This window comes from Perognathus longimembris, chromosome 6 (assembly GCF_023159225.1).
Source record: "Perognathus longimembris pacificus isolate PPM17 chromosome 6, ASM2315922v1, whole genome shotgun sequence".
Classification (NCBI taxonomy): Eukaryota; Metazoa; Chordata; class Mammalia; order Rodentia; family Heteromyidae; genus Perognathus; species Perognathus longimembris.
The window spans coordinates 72,064,164-72,069,806 of NC_063166.1; the positions used below are offsets into that span (position 1 = coordinate 72,064,164).

General features: G+C 46.6%; 1 pseudogene; it reads right to left on the reverse strand.

Annotated features, from left to right (window-relative positions):
- Positions 1–1,998: 1,998 nt before the first annotated feature.
- Positions 1,999–2,651, reverse strand: LOC125353744 (annotated as a pseudogene).
- Positions 2,652–5,643: the final 2,992 nt, after the last annotated feature.

Consider the following 5,643-nt stretch of genomic DNA (forward strand, 5'->3'; position numbering starts at 1 on the left):
TACCCACCCTATACCATAGAAGCGAAATGTAAAAAATGTTTGAGCAAAACACTTTATAAATTCAATAATGGTATGTAGGTATTACAAGCTCTTGTTACTAAATATTATGTGTAGGCTACCTCTCTCTCTCTCTGTCTGTCTCTCTCTATCTCTTTCTCTCTGACCTTTGGAGAGGGATAACTCTTTGTTGTGAGCCCTAGGGGATCATGGTTCAGAAGCTGGCCTGGGGAAGAGAAGTCCATAAGACTCTGTCTCCAAAATAACCAGTTGGACTAGCAGTATGATTTGGATAACAGAGTCACTGTGTATAATAGGATGTATGAACCTCCTTAGTGTTTTCCTACTAGAGGGCAATAATGTTTTCCTGGTGATGACCACCAAAAAATCTCTACGTGTGTGTGTGTGTGTGTGTGTGTGTGTGTGTGTGTGTGTTGTAGGTCAAGATAGGACAGCTACTCTGAATGTACAGAAATTGCTCCACTGTTCTGGGAATTCATTAAATCTTCTTAACAGTCAGTGACATCCTTGTGTGTTTAGAAACAATCCATTGTAATTCTCTCCCCTCCATTCCATGCAGCTAGGTGGATGGTCAGCTCCATGGTATACACTAACATTCCCCAAATCTCAATTATTTCATGTAACACACATTTATTTCTTGCTCATGAGGAAAGTATATTTCATGTTGAAGGTACAATTCTTCTTCCTATGGTCTACATTTTTGGGGTCCAGATCTTTATCTGGTATCTTTATTCATAGAGGCCTCAGTGCCTCTTTATGTGACAATAGGATGTTGTTGATTGGTGCCAGAGGGAAAGGAAAGCTTGAGGAAACTGCCTCTTATAGATCCTATAGAGAGAGTGATACTGGTTTTCCTGCCCTCATGTCATTAGCTAAGGTAGGTCACATGGCCACTGTTGGGAGCCATTTTAGGGAGGGGTAACATCATAGAGTAGAACCCAACCTCCCTGGAGTGGACAAGACAGTGAATGTTTTGAAGATGCATAGAACATTCCATAGTGGGCAGTGCAGCTCTGCAGATCTTTCTTTTTCACTTCCACATTTTCCTTCCCTTCTTGCCCACTTATATCAGTGTACATCCATGGGGTTAAGTTCCTGTGATTTATGTTCTGCATCGAGTCTACAAAGCTCTGTTGTTGGGGCCCAGGCACAGTGATTGAGGGCCACTTTGATTCTGCTCAGCTTCTGTTCACAGTTTTGGAACACAGAGAGTCACAGTAGACTTGATTGAGGACAGAAGCTATCAGTTACTCACTGGGAAGGTTAGTAAAATGACAGTCACCTGTTCGGGCTGCTTTTATTATTTAATACAGGCTGTTTGCTGCTTAACCTATCAACCAACATAACCTGCCTGTCCTCTTCCATGTGTCAGACATCCCATCCTTCCAGGTAGGAGCCTTCTTCCTTCTGGTCCAGTAGGAGAGCTCCTATTCATCCATCCTTCAAAAGCCCTCCACCATGTAATCTCCTCTGACTGTGCTTTTCTCTGTCCTCTTACCCCCTCTTTTTTTTTTTTTAGCAGAACACAAATACTTTATAGAACTCATCTCAAACTCATGTTATGAAAGTGTAAGTGTGTTTCAATTTGACAAGAATATTAGAGAGCAACCCGTGACCTCTGTGTCTGCTTATCTATGAGAAGTACTAAATGAACGCAGAAAACTCTATCTAGCTGAACTGAACCACACAGAACACTTCTCTTCTTGGGACTCTGGAAATCCACTAGCAGTCCCAGCTCATGGCTTAGTATACACCATACTTATCTATGTTTGTTGTACAAGTCTCTGATTCCACAGGAGTGTCCTCCATCATCTACGGTATCATACAACGGCAACATGTTCTGAGGTCCATTCCACAGAGCTCAATCATGTTCATCATGTTTAATATTATTTATGTATCCCCCCACCTTTCAGAAGTTTTAAAGGCCTCTAGTTTCATGGCATGTGTATTGAGAGGGTTTTCCCTCCTAAAGTCAAAGCCTTACAGAAGGAGCTCAACCAAACCTGTCATTGAGTTCTCTGAGGTGCACAGCTGCTCTCTCAGCTTCTCCACGTCATCAGGATGCACTTGCTCATAGAGGGTGCTCCCAAACCACTCTGACTGGGGCTGGTTCAGAACAGGGGTGACAGAATCAGACACATAAATCACTCGCCCTGTCTCAGCAGCAAACAGAATCCATCAGCTGCTTCAAGGATGAGGTGCTTCAATTCCTGCTCCGTGAGGAAGGAAGGCTTGTATGCACCATCTGTAGACTTGTTTCCTGTGCCTCTCATGGACTTCATGTGCGAGATGGCCATGCGGAGAATGGTCCAGTTTCTTGGCCAGGGCACTGCAGGTGGGGACCATGTCCGAGAGCTCCGTGATAGATTGAGTCATCTCGTTCCGTCTGCGCCGCTCAATCTCACTGTGATTCTCTCTTGAAAATTGACTGGGACCTTCACCGTCTTCATCATCAAAGTCCATTCCGGAACGCCGCTTTCCTCCACGAGCAGGCATGGCCCCTGCCATCCTCACCTGTCCAGTGGCCGCCATGGAGGCAACGGGCAAGGTCAGCGATCCAGGGATGTCTGAGGCCATTTCCGGAGGATTAACGGCCGCCGGGGTTGCCATCTTGCTGTGGAGGCCCGACGCCCCGGGGGGGCGAGGGCGGCGCGGGGCGTTGGGAAGCCCGGTGCAGATCCAGCGCTGCGGCCGCGGCCGCGCACACGAAGGAGGGCGCGAGCGGGCGGCTTCCCCGCGGTCCCCGCCGCCGCAGACCCTCTTACCCCCTCTTAAAACTGAGTTGGTTGTTTCATCCTTCTGTAGTCTCACAGTAGCCTCCTCTACTTTCTGGTCTTTATTTGTCAGGCAAAGCAGGTTGCCCTGCTGTGTTTCTATCCCAGGAATTCATCCTTGTTCCCACCACTGGGTGTAGAAATAGGAGCATGGCTGTGTTTCTAAGTCTTACTAAGGGGTCTGGTAAGCCAGGTGAGGAAATGGAGACTTAACAAAGATTTCCTCATTTGCCTCAAGTCTCATACCACCAAGAGATTCAAGGGACCTAAACCCTCCCACTTCTGGGACACTCAGCTGCCCTTTTGTTATGTTGGTTCTTGGAAACTTCTAGGTGCTAGGTTTAAGCTTTGCATCAGAGACATTTGGTGGATGTAGTTTTAGCTGCTGTAAGACTTTGTGTAATACATCTTTGTCACTAAGTTCTCAATTTCTTTTTTGGTTCATTGTGGGACTTGAACTCAGGGCCTGGGTGCTGCCCCTGAGCTCTTTTTTTTTTTTTTTTGGCCAGTCCTGGGCCTTGGACTCAGGGCCTGAGCACTGTCCCTGGCTTCTTCCCGCTCAAGGCTAGCACTCTGCCACTTGAGCCACAGCGCCGCTTCTGGCCGTTTTCTGTATATGTGGTGCTGGGGAATCGAACCTAGGGCCTCGTGTATCCGAGGCAGGCACTCTTGCCACTAGGCTATATCCCCAGCCCCTCCAAGTACTCAATTTTTTTCTGGGAAAGGGGTAGAGCAATTCTGAGGAACATGGTTCAGAAGCTACCAGAGAGCGTAGGATCCTCTTCTACTTTCTTGATCAATGAGAACATTAAACAAAACAGTAATGAACAAAGTCCAGAACCAGATTGGTTCTCTAGACTACCAAAGGACATGAAGAAAGGGAAAAAAAATCACTCTTATCTACACAAGGTTATGGTTAGGATTCTATATATGGAGCATATATTGGTGCATGTGTCAAAGACCTAGTCTCCAATGCAATGTCTAGGGATGGGGCTTTGGGAAGTGATTGGATCACAAGGATGCTGATGTAATTGATGGACCGATGCATTTATGGATTCATATTTGCATGGAATTCTGGGGGGTGGGGCTTGATGGGAAGAAGCATGTCAGTAGAGATGTGGCTTTGAAGGGTATATTTGGTCTCTGGCCTCTGTCTTTCTCTCTCTGTGTTTCTCTCTCCAACTCTGTGTTTCTCTCTTTGATTTTTGGCTGCCATCCATTGAGCAGCTTTATTCTGCTACACCATCTTGCCTCACCACAACCCCATAGAAATTGGGCCATAGGTTGCCACCTCTGAAACTATAAACCCCAATAAATCTGTTCTCCTTTAAACTGTTTCTCTCAGATCTTGTTGTAGTAAAGAAAAAAAAAGTGAGTAGTGCACACAGCAGACATAGGTAGAGACAAATCTTGTGTGTCTACTATGGGCCTCCCATTCTCCTGACCCTTCTGAGTGGACTTGCTCTGTAGGATTAAGGAATAAGAGCTACCAATCCTATTGGGCAGATTCCACAGTACATTCATCCATGCCTCAGGCAAGTCTTTGCTCTCCTACAAGCCAGGCATGTTCCAAGTTGCCGGCATGCAGTGGTGAACCAGACAGGCAGCACCTTGGGGCTTAGGCAGGTCAAGTTCTTTCCCAGCTCACTCAGCTGAGTCAACTGTGGAACTGGCTCTGCCTCCCAGTAGTCTGGGCTCTCATCACAGCCCAGCAGTGGCAGTCTGGCTGAGCCTCTCAGCTGCCACCTGTCACTGGAGGCCACATGATGCTTCTGAGACTATTGGGGTATTTGGGCAGGTGGGTGACTTCTGTCCAGCTTTTTGCTTGCTGGTACAGGTCTTCCGAGTTCTTGGCTTTCAAATGCAAAAGTACCACTGCATCTCCAGATCTCGCTTGTTTCAAGACAAGTCACTGCAGCCCCGATGATAACAACATCTTCTGGGTTTTGCTATTGTGTGTGAATGCTTGGCTTATGGCAGACTTCAATGCAGGACCAGGACAGAGATCCACCAGGTTTCTCAATAAGGATCATAGCATGGTTTCAACTACAGCCCTAGTAAGCAGGCAAATCTCAACTTGTCTGGTAAGGAGGGCCCCTTGCCTCTGGCGATTCACTTAAATCTCTGTATCTCTGTGCATCGTTCACCTGGCTTCTGCTAAAATGCAGGCTCCGGTCCAGTCGATCCTACTCTCAGATGCAATGTGTGCTGGTGGCCCGTGGGCCATGCTTTGAGTTACAACAATTCAGGCTGTCATTGCCAAACTGCTTTCCACAGAACTCTGAAGTTTAGCCAGGTGGTTTATTTTGCCTTGTTAAAGAAATTAGGCTCAAATCTCATGAGCTTTTCTACTGAAGGACTTCTCAGAACCATCAGCATGTATCTATGAAAGTGTCTTTCTGAGACTAGGATTAAATATGCAAATTCCAAATTTACCGTTCTGGGACCCTATCCCTTACCTTTCTGGGATCCCACTGCCCCAGGCCCCCACAGCCATCCTCATCTGCCATTAATGTCCTTTGTAACAGAGTTTAGATATTCCTGATCTGAGCTTCCTCATTTGGGAAGCATTTAGCTCTCCATGTATTTCCTTCCACGCTCATCATCCTCTAACGTCTGCATATGTTTCCTTTCCTAGCCTGGAGATAATTCATTAAAGCAACTCCCGCTCCCTGCCTCCCTCCTCCGATACACCTTTCCACCTCCTAACACCCTGACTCAAAAACACCATCAATATTTCATAAACTCACGGTGACAAATTTATTTTAATGTGGTCCACCGAGAGCCGGAGATTGATTGGTCCCTAAGAAGCGTGACACGTTTCAAAGCAGGATATTCATGGCGTGTTTTA